General features: G+C 44.8%; 1 protein-coding gene across 1 annotated transcript in view; it reads left to right on the top strand.

Annotated features, from left to right (window-relative positions):
- The first annotated feature begins 803 nt into the window (after positions 1 to 803).
- JOSD2 (Josephin domain containing 2) overlaps positions 804 to 9,735 on the top strand; it is a 219,702-nt gene continuing 210,770 nt past the window's right edge. Inside the window, exon 1 of the mRNA XM_078669711.1 lies at positions 804 to 953. The gene's annotated coding sequence lies outside the window, so the exon portion shown is untranslated. The remainder of the gene's footprint in view (positions 954 to 9,735) is intronic.

Genomic DNA, 9,735 nt, shown 5'->3' with positions numbered 1-9,735 from the left:
TTTGAGGCAAGGGGGAAACGAGGAAAAAGGGTAAAGGGATAAGGGAATGTGCAAGATGGCGGGTAAGGGTCCATAGAAAAGCGGCCGAGAGCAGCAGCAAAATGGCGGCCAGGACAGAAGAAAAAGTAAAGAAGTCCAGGAGAGTCCATGGCGTAGTTTCTTTCCTTCGAATGTGGCTGCAGGGCTGCTGCCTGCATCCAGTGTTTTCACCGCCCCGCTGCTTTGTTTTGCGGAGGGGTGTATGTGCCCCGAGGGCCGCTCCGCACGGGCCCTCTCTACTGGTCCAGAATTACGGGGACTGCTGCAGACGTTGGGCTGCCGGGGAGCACGGCCAGGGCTCACCTTTCTCGGCAGTGGCTGCATGGTGATCCTGCAGGTCCGGGAGAGCCATAAATCCCTGGTGTGGAGAGGAGCCTCCGGCGCTTCTCTGGCCCCCGGGCCCTGACAATAGGGGCATTGGTGTGGCACCCGCCCCTATTTTCAGTTTTGAGCTCTCTCAGTTTACTGCGACGGTTACTTAAATGTGGGAGAGTGTGTGGTGTGTTTTGCCAATAAGCTCTGGGCTCCCAATAAAAGCTTAGTTATAATGTCATCACTTCCTCCTTATTTCTTAAACAGTTGGCTTTATATAAGCATTAGATTAAGAGCCAATCTATGATAATTTACTGCAGCTTAACCCCTTGAAAATACAGTGAATATGTTAGCAACATGGCGCCCACAGCTGTGTCTTCTGTCTCCATGGTGATTGTCAGCAGTCTAGTTCTTAATGAGAACGCTGTGCATGAGGATCTCGTCCTCTTTCTATTGCCATGGCGAGGAAGTAATTGTAAACACGCCTAGATGGAGAATGCAAGAACGCTCTGCGGGCTTGTAGTAGGGACAGGCACTGCACAAGAGCTCAGCCTGTGAAGATCTGGCAGAACATCGCTTCCCTGTTTGTAGCTTGACTGCAGGTAGGTCTAGCCGGCTTAGAGACGCTCACACAGTAGAAGTATGAACACAGGACCATTGGGTTGTAGGGACGCCAACTGCTAGGGATCTCTAGATATGCATTTCGAGGGTCTGGCTGCATATCTTCTGGGTCTCACGTAACTTGCCTGAGCTGCTATGAAAGGGAGACCCTATCCCCCCCCCCAACTCGAATTGCCTTGTTCTTTTAAATAATATGTTCTTTAAAGTGTTTGGTACCACAGTTGTGTTGTTTCTAAGCGCTTAAGTAAACACTGTTAACGCAATTATAGCGGTTCTTTATCGAACTTGGAATAATTAAAAGGTGGGTTGTCGTTGGAGGTCGCTAACTGATGTCAGCGGCCAGCCGCAAGAGCGTGACAATTAGGGCTATGTTTCTTGCCCATCTGGTCTCGAACGTCCTTCTGCAAGTAGACCACAAGGACAGACCTGCTGGCGCGGTAGCCTCCTCCCTGGGTTTATGGATGCAGATGCCAAAAGGTGGGCCTCTGAAGACTGAAAAGTGCGCTTCAGAGGTAGTGACGTAAAACAATATGATGGGGTCCCTGAAACTTCCGTATCTCAGTAATATTCATAGACGTTAGTGTGAATTGGATGCCCCGGAAGAGCGAACTACATACACCCTGTCCTTGTTTTGCCCCATAATAGACGATTCACCTCTAGGAGTCCCTCTGGGCTGCCAGGTTGCGAAAGCCTAATACTAATTATTTTGACATATCATACCCACTTTTTTTTAGGATTAAAGTTTATTTATTATTATTGATGGCAATTTTGTGACGGGCTAGTTTCGCATTTCGGCTTCTCTCCTGCCCATCTTTTATGTCCTCCCATCCCAGTCCCCGCAAACCATTGTTTTGTCGGCGTTGCCACCAAACGTTCTTTTAAACTGCATTTTTGATAATCAGTACTTCTTTTAAAACCATACATCCTGCCTCCAGAAATCTGTCGGTCTCAGATGTATCTTCTGAAAGCTAGCGCCAAGCCAATAATTTGAGAGCAGACTGCCGGCTTTTGTCACCAACATCCCCTAAACCCTCTTTCTGCAGAAACTAATTGGGAGGGGTAGCGGAGTCCAAAGAAAGTGACATTATCCCAAATGTTATTTTTTAGCGCAACTCGAAGTCAGAGTGACTGCTTCCTTTTGGGCTGCATGGGAGACGGCACAAGTGATGTGATTTGAGCTTTAGCTGGGAGAAGAGGGCGCTGAGAAATGTCTTTCGAAATCCATGATTTAGGAGTTTTTGAGCAAACGGACCTGTTTCACAGATTAGGAAACATCTTCCCAAGACGAGTGAGTGTTTGTCCAACAGATTGCGGGCACGAATGTTTGGATAAATGTAAAGAAAAGATTTTCCTTTGATTTAGCAAAATCGCTTTCAGAGGAGAGGTGGTCTGGAGGGACGAAACTCCAGGCTATATATAGTGCTCCAGAAGTAACCTTCACCAATTGTGCACTTCCACCCTGCGAAGGCTTGCATCTACCATGGTAATGACTATTTGTTTCACGAACTCTAATTAAACAAGCATTTGCAATGCAATAGGTCGCGCATTACTGAAAGTTAGAGCTATTGGCGGTGCTAATAATAATAGTGCAGCGCAAATAGCTCAAACTTTCAGTAATGCAAGACCTATTGCATTGCAAATGCTTGTTGTAAAAGTAGAATAAGAAGGATAGCAGGAGAATGTAGCCTCATAGGCTACTATTATGTGAGTTTTAAACAATGTATGTGTCTTTAAGAACTTAGAGACCACTAGTATCCCATCATGCCTAGCAGATGCCAGTTGCCTCAGTTCTTTTTTTTTTCCTGCTCCTGGTGACAGGATCTTGGAGCACTGAGCTCGGCCTTTTTAGTCCTTTCCTATTCAAAATTCACCATTGGTTTTTGTTTCAACTACTTCATTTGATGTCTTTGATCTGTCCTTTGCAGTTTCTGCCTTTTTCTGATAGAAAATTGGGGTATTTTGTCAAATAAAATGCCTTTTTATTTGACCAAGTGACCTGCCTGGGGGAGCAAGAAGGCCAAATCAGATGTCTGCTTTCTCTGCCTTCTGGGCAACATTTCCCTGAAGATTTTCAGCATACAAGAAGTTTTCAAGCGTACACTGGGGAAAAGGGAGAAGCAAATATCGTCTGAAGGTGGGGCCTCAGAGCATGGAGAGGGTCCGTTCTGTACCAGGGCCCTGTCATTTACCTTTGAAGAGCGAGGTGTGGGTCAGTCCTCTACCAGGACTGTACTGTTTACCTAAGAAGAGCGAGGAGAGGGTCTTTCCTCTATCAGGGCTCGACCATTTACCTCTAAAGGACGTGGAAGGTACAAAATGTTGGTTTCTGCCCCAAAGCAACTTTTCTGGTTGATGTCGAGAGGTTCGACGTCGACACAGGGTAACTCTATGACCATTACGCTGGTGATGCACAGATCAACGTCAAGGAATGGGTCGACGTCGAGGAGTATATCGACATGGTGACATGTCAATGCATTGTTATAGGAGGTTGACGTCTAGGAGCATGTCGCCGTGTAAGCGCATGTCACCGTCTAGGCATCAACAAGGGCTGACATTGAGGCATTTCGGCATTGAGGCGTCCCAGAAGGTTGAGATCAAGGACCATATTGTCTTGTAGGCATCGACGATGGTCAGAGTAGAGGCATAACAACATTGTAGCGTCTACGAGGTCAGCATCGATAACCTTATTGACGTCAAAGACATTTAAAAAGAAATAATATGGAGTCTCCTCGTTCACCTCTGCCACTACCATCTGCTTTCAGCGCCACTCCGACACCAATACCTCTGCCTGGGAAGGTACTTCTCCCAAGAAGATGCTTCATTATTTGCACCATCATATCTTATAGGTGTTTTCACCACTGAAGTCATGTCTGTCGATCAAAACCAGATCATGCACAGGATCTAGGTTTCAGTCACAATAAACTTCCTCCTTTTCTTCAGGGAGATGTATGCTGACTTTATCGGCTTCTCTACATCTCAAATTTCTTCGGTGGATGGCATTACAGATATCAGTTCTGTTGTCTTTTTCTTCAGTAATGTTTTGAGGTGCTTTTCCTTCCAGGCTGTTCTGGTAAGAGATGCTGCGATGCTCAACATACTAGGTCTAAATAACAAAATAAGTGCCAGTACTGGAAATGTTTTTCTTTCTCAATAACCATAGACTGATTGACAGAAAACAAAATGTGACGTAGACTACTTTTTTTGTCTGAATTAATCAAATTAGAATTCTTATTTATTCAAAATAACACATCTTTAACTGCATTTTTATATATGTTTTTTTTCTTTTTTCACAATATTGCAACATTAAAAATACATATAATCTACAAATTCAAAACCATACAATGCACTCTCACACATACCACTTTCCGGATATTTTCTCCTTCACTCACACCCACTCTACACATTCACCATACACAACGACCAGTATATTTACAATGATTCAATTTTTCAATAATTCGTTTTACAATGCCATAGAACATTATATTTCACCACGTTATATTATAATAGGCTTCGCCAGGTTACTGCTGTCAGTAACCTGGCGAAGCCTATTATAATTTTGACCTTCTTGTTTATTCATCGTTTGTATTCGGTCTACCATCTGAAATTGCACTGTATTAATTGTATTATATATTCTTTGCCATCATTTTTGACTTTGGATTGTGTTACTAATTTTGTCTCCCAGCTTGGTCATCTAGAACTGTAGGCCTTCGGCTTTTTGTATTTTCCAGTTGTTTTATTGAATTTGAATGAGTGGATCCTTTAGGATCGGGACGAATGGGACTGAGTGAGTATGTGTTGGAGTGACTGTTTGAATGACTGTGTTTTGTGGGGTTCTGTAATTTTGCCTTATATGTTTGTTTTTTGATAAAACATCCATTGAAATCAATGAATTGTATATATATGAGTATTGATTAAAACTTATTCATGGATTTATGTCTAACTTTTGTTTATTGATTGCTTGCTCCTGGGAGGGAGACTGTATTCACAGTGACTTTACTAGCACTTGTTGATTAATTTTAGGTGGAGACTTCTCTGTTTTATTATATTGTTGCCTTCCCCTGCGTCTCCACCTATATTGTAACTCAGTTGCCCCCTTGATTTATTGGAAGGAGAGCAAGTAGCTAGAACCTGTCGGCTGTAAAGTTGGTAGCATGGCTGCAACCACCATGAAAGCTACCAGTGCAGCTCCTGTCCTGGACTGTTATGAGACAGCACTCTAGTAATCTATTCAGAAGTTGACTGTTGATTTTCATATGGTTCAATGAGAATTCTTCCTAGATCTAGTCAATACTGGCTTCATGGTACTTAATCGGGTAATCTCTGCCACATCTTATTCTTCCTCGTTGGCGGCACAAGAATATTGCTATTACATAGCCTTACGAAGACTATCATGGCTCCGTTTTATGACTTCTTATCCAGAATCTCAGCAGATGATACTGAATTTTTGAAATTCAGATTCATCCCTCTTCGGCAGCCATACTGTCGACAAGTTGGTGCGGATAGAATATAAAATGGAGGTTCGTACGGCTCTCAGCCTGGAAAGGCCCAATGAGCAATAATGTTCCTTCAAGCCCTACCAGCGCCAGTTTTATCCTCCATAGGGTTCATCTCCCTCAGTAGCAGCAAGGTGCCTAGCATCCGCAGCAATAACACAGGGGTAAACAGACAACAGGCGCTAAGCCGTGATCTTTTTGTTCCTTCTCTTCTGTTACTGTCTCCGATAGGGGGTAGCATCTCTCAATTTTTCAACATGTACTTCAACGGTTGTGAACGATTTGCTTGATAGTCAACATCCAGCTGCAAAAGCTTATGGTGGAAGCCCCATCTCACACATTTGCTCCACATATATAAAAAAAAAACATTCTAGGCTAGACACGGGCCAACAAATGGATTTGTTGAGAAACTTTTCAGAGGCGAGCAGTGCATCAGGTCTATCCCCTTTTATACCAGTAAGACTGGCTCTGCTCTGTAGACCTCCAAGACGCGTACTTCATGTACCGATCACCAAGAAACATTGCAAATTCTGGAGGTTTGTCATGGGGCAGGACCTCTGAGTATTGAGTGCTTCCATTTTGCCTCCAGTCCGCACCCAGTATTTTCTCAAAGTGCAGGTATTGGGGGCTGTCCTCCTCAAGATACATTGAGTCTTCATCTACCTCTACACGATTGGTTATACAAGGTGTCTACTCCGCATGAAGCCTAGATGCATGAAAAAAACCTTCACAAAAAGACTCTTGGGATTTGAATATTATTTAATAGGTATCGTCTTAGACTTACGAGTCCTCCACCGACCATGCCACCGAAACATGCTCTCATGAAGTCACTAATCCCACAGTGACATACATGTCGCCTCTTCTCTGCTCCATAGCCTGGCGCATCTTCCTCATTCCGAATGCATGACTCCACATCGTCTTCTTCAGCAGTGTCTCAAGGAGCGGTGGGACCAATTGTCCAGCATCTAGAAGGACAACATCATCTTTCCTCATGTACAGGTTCTTATAAGGTTGTTGCTCTATGGACTACCTGCTTTGAGGAATGCCTTTTCACCAATAGGTTCCCTCTCAGACTAATGTCAGCTGCATCAAAGCTGGGCTGGGAAATTCACAATTATCTCCAGATTCTGGGCAAGTGGTCTCCGAGAGAAATTACCTATCATATCAATCTCTTCGGGCTCCTAGCAGTCCACCTAGCGCTACATGCCTTTTGCCCATACATTCACATACCAATCCCGGCTTGTTCACACGGACAGTTCTACCACCATATTCTACCCCTACAAGCAGAGGGGAATGAGCTCCACACCGCTATTCCCCGAAGTGTAGACAAGGTGGCAACGGCTCATAGCAGGACTAGGCACCTCTCAGCAACTCACCTCACAGGTGTACAAAAGGGTTGGACAGACACCATCAGCAGAGTGCTACAAGAAAACAACTTATGGGTCTTTCACGGCATTGTAGTGCAAGATGTCTTCAGGCTGTGGGGCTCTCTGCGCTGTGATTTGTTTGCCACCTCAGGTTCTGAGCTGGGATGGGGCAGTGAGCTAAATAACGGTGATGGATCAAGCCCTGATCTTTGGACTGGGTAAGAGTGGTCTGCTTAATTCAGACACTCTGTTCATGACCACCCCCTTTTCTGAATCGTTTTTGGCCACTATAGGTGTGGCAGGGTATACTCAGACATGAGTCCCTTGCTCACTGCTCCATCAGGATTCAAGCAAGCCGGGCCGACGAGGCTGAAATGCCAGAAACCGGTCCCCGGTAGCTTGTCTCCTTTCTGGTGAAGAATTGGCTTGGTAGTTTGGTCTGCCCTGTTCCCATGATGCACTGGGCCAGGGACAGACTAATTTGCATATAGCCAGGTTCTGAGCTGGGATGGGGCAGTGAGCTAAATAACGGTGATGGATCAAGCCCTGATCTTTGGACTGGGTAAGAGTGGTCTGCTTAATTCAGACACTGTCAAGAATCGAAACACGAGTGAACTAACCTTTCAAAGCAGGATACAGCGGGAGCGATGGTGATGCTTGATTCCGACTACCCCTATGTGCAATACACCGCAGGAGCGATAGTAAACAACTCCACCACGGGCATCACACAAGGGGAAGGGGAAAAGTGGAGAAATAAAACATAACGATGCAGCAGTATAAATCAGCAAGTCTTGATAGACCAAGATGTTCGCATAACTTCTTCCTGATCAAAGACCCTGCATAGGAAGAAAGCACACGTCACCACACACCACCTAACATGTAAACATACAATGTAATGCAATGTGTGAGTGATTAACTTAACTTACAATAATCACTGCTGCAGATGGCAATACTCAAAACGGCACAAAAATAGAAAAATAAAGTAAAGGAAAGAAAAAACAATAATGGCAGTAGATACCACTCTCTTGTAAAACAGAGAACGTATGCTTAATGCACATTCAGACCCTTCATTTACTACTTATCTTAACCAGTGAGAGTCCCTTATAATGCTAGGTCCGCTGATGCAGTATCCAGTGTAACCGCTACACACTCGTTAACCTCACGAGTTGGAAACTATCTAATCCAGCGCGGCATGCGCTAAAAAAGCTAACTACGAAGTCTTTGAAATTCTGCACGACTTAAATAAAGTCCACGCGACAGTCTTTCAACAAGTTCAAGCGTTCCTTCACGCTTCTGGAAATGCGCAACTCCTTTAAACAGACCGCGCTCAGAAACACAAATTAAATCTTCGCGGCTTCAGATCCAGCGCGTCATGCGCTGCCGCTCAGGCAGGGGAAACAGCGAAATCTTCGTGGCTTCAGATCCAGCGCGTCATGCGCTGCCGCTCAAACAAGAGAAACCGCGTTTCTTTTCTCTCAGGTTACCAACACGAGTGTTCCCTCTCCGGACCAGGACTCTCACTTTGAAAACAGGTGACAAGCACCTGAACACAGGAAAAGGAAAGGCTAAATGGCTGAAGGGAAAGATAGAAAAGGGACACACCTATCGCCAGGCATTCTGGGAATAGTAGTCCCATAGTACTTCATTCACACTGAATCATGACAGAACCCCCTCACAACGACCGACGTCCCGGCGGTCCACCAGGCTTTCCAGGAAAGCGAACATGGAAACGCCGTAAAAGGGCTGGACAATGCAAATTAGACCGGGGCACCCAAGAGCGATCTTCAGGCCCATACCCTTTCCAATCAATCAAGTACATCACTCTGCCCCGAACCCTCTTGGAGTCAAGAATCGCCCTCACCTCATACTCCGAATCTCCCTCCACATCCAAAGGACAAGGCTTCAGGGGTAGCCGAACGCCAGGAGCACAAGGCTTCAAAAGGGACACATGAAACACTGGATGTATGTGCCACTTAGGAGGAAGGACAAGCTTAACAGCAACAGGATTGATCACACTCTGGACAGCATACGGCCCCACAAACTTTGGCTGCAATCTAGTATTCCCTTTGAATTTCAAATGCCTAGTGCTCAACCACACCTTATCCCCTATTTGATAGGAAGGCTCCACTCGTCTCTTTTTATCAGCATAAAGCTTGTCTCTTTCCCTTGCCTCCCCCAAATGCACTTTTGCCTCCTTCAACACAGATCGTAAATTAGCGTGATGACGTTGTATTGAGGGATATGAGGAAGTAACAGGATGGGAAAAAGGCAACATATTGGGATGACAACCTAACAAACAAAAGAAAGGTGAACACCCTAACGAAGAGTGAGTGGCATTATTATAGGCAAATTCAGCAGTCCATAGAAGTGTACTCCATTCAGAACAATGCTGGAGAGTAAAACAACGAAGATATTGTTCAAGGGTTTGATTTAACCTCTCCGTTTTACCGTCCGTCTGCGGATGGTAACTCGAAGACAGACGAGCATCAATATTCATACTAGAGCACAACTCCTTCCAAAAGCGTGATGTAAATTGCGTCCCTCGGTCAGTAATCAAGACTGAAGGAAGGCCGTGTAATCTCACAACATGTTGTAAAAATGTCATGGCCAATTCTCCTGATGTAGGCAATTTAGGCAAGGCAACAAAATGTCCCATCTTAGACAAATGATCGACAATGACCAAAATGGCAGTATTTCCATGAGAAGGGGGCATTTCAACGATAAAATCCATAGAAACTGTGTACCACGGAGAAGGAGGCACTGGTATTGGACGCAACAAACCACTCGGTGATTGATGACTTGACTTGGCTTGAGCACAAATAGAACAACTGGAAACATAATCTATAGTGTCTTTTCTGATCGAGTTCCACCAAAAAAAGCGAGACATGTTTTGTAAGGTTTTC

This window comes from Lissotriton helveticus, chromosome 12, assembly GCF_964261635.1.
Source record: "Lissotriton helveticus chromosome 12, aLisHel1.1, whole genome shotgun sequence".
Lineage (NCBI taxonomy): Eukaryota > Metazoa > Chordata > Amphibia > Caudata > Salamandridae > Lissotriton > Lissotriton helveticus.
Note: the sequence above shows the minus strand (reverse complement) of the source record. Positions and strands in the feature narration are given on the sequence as shown.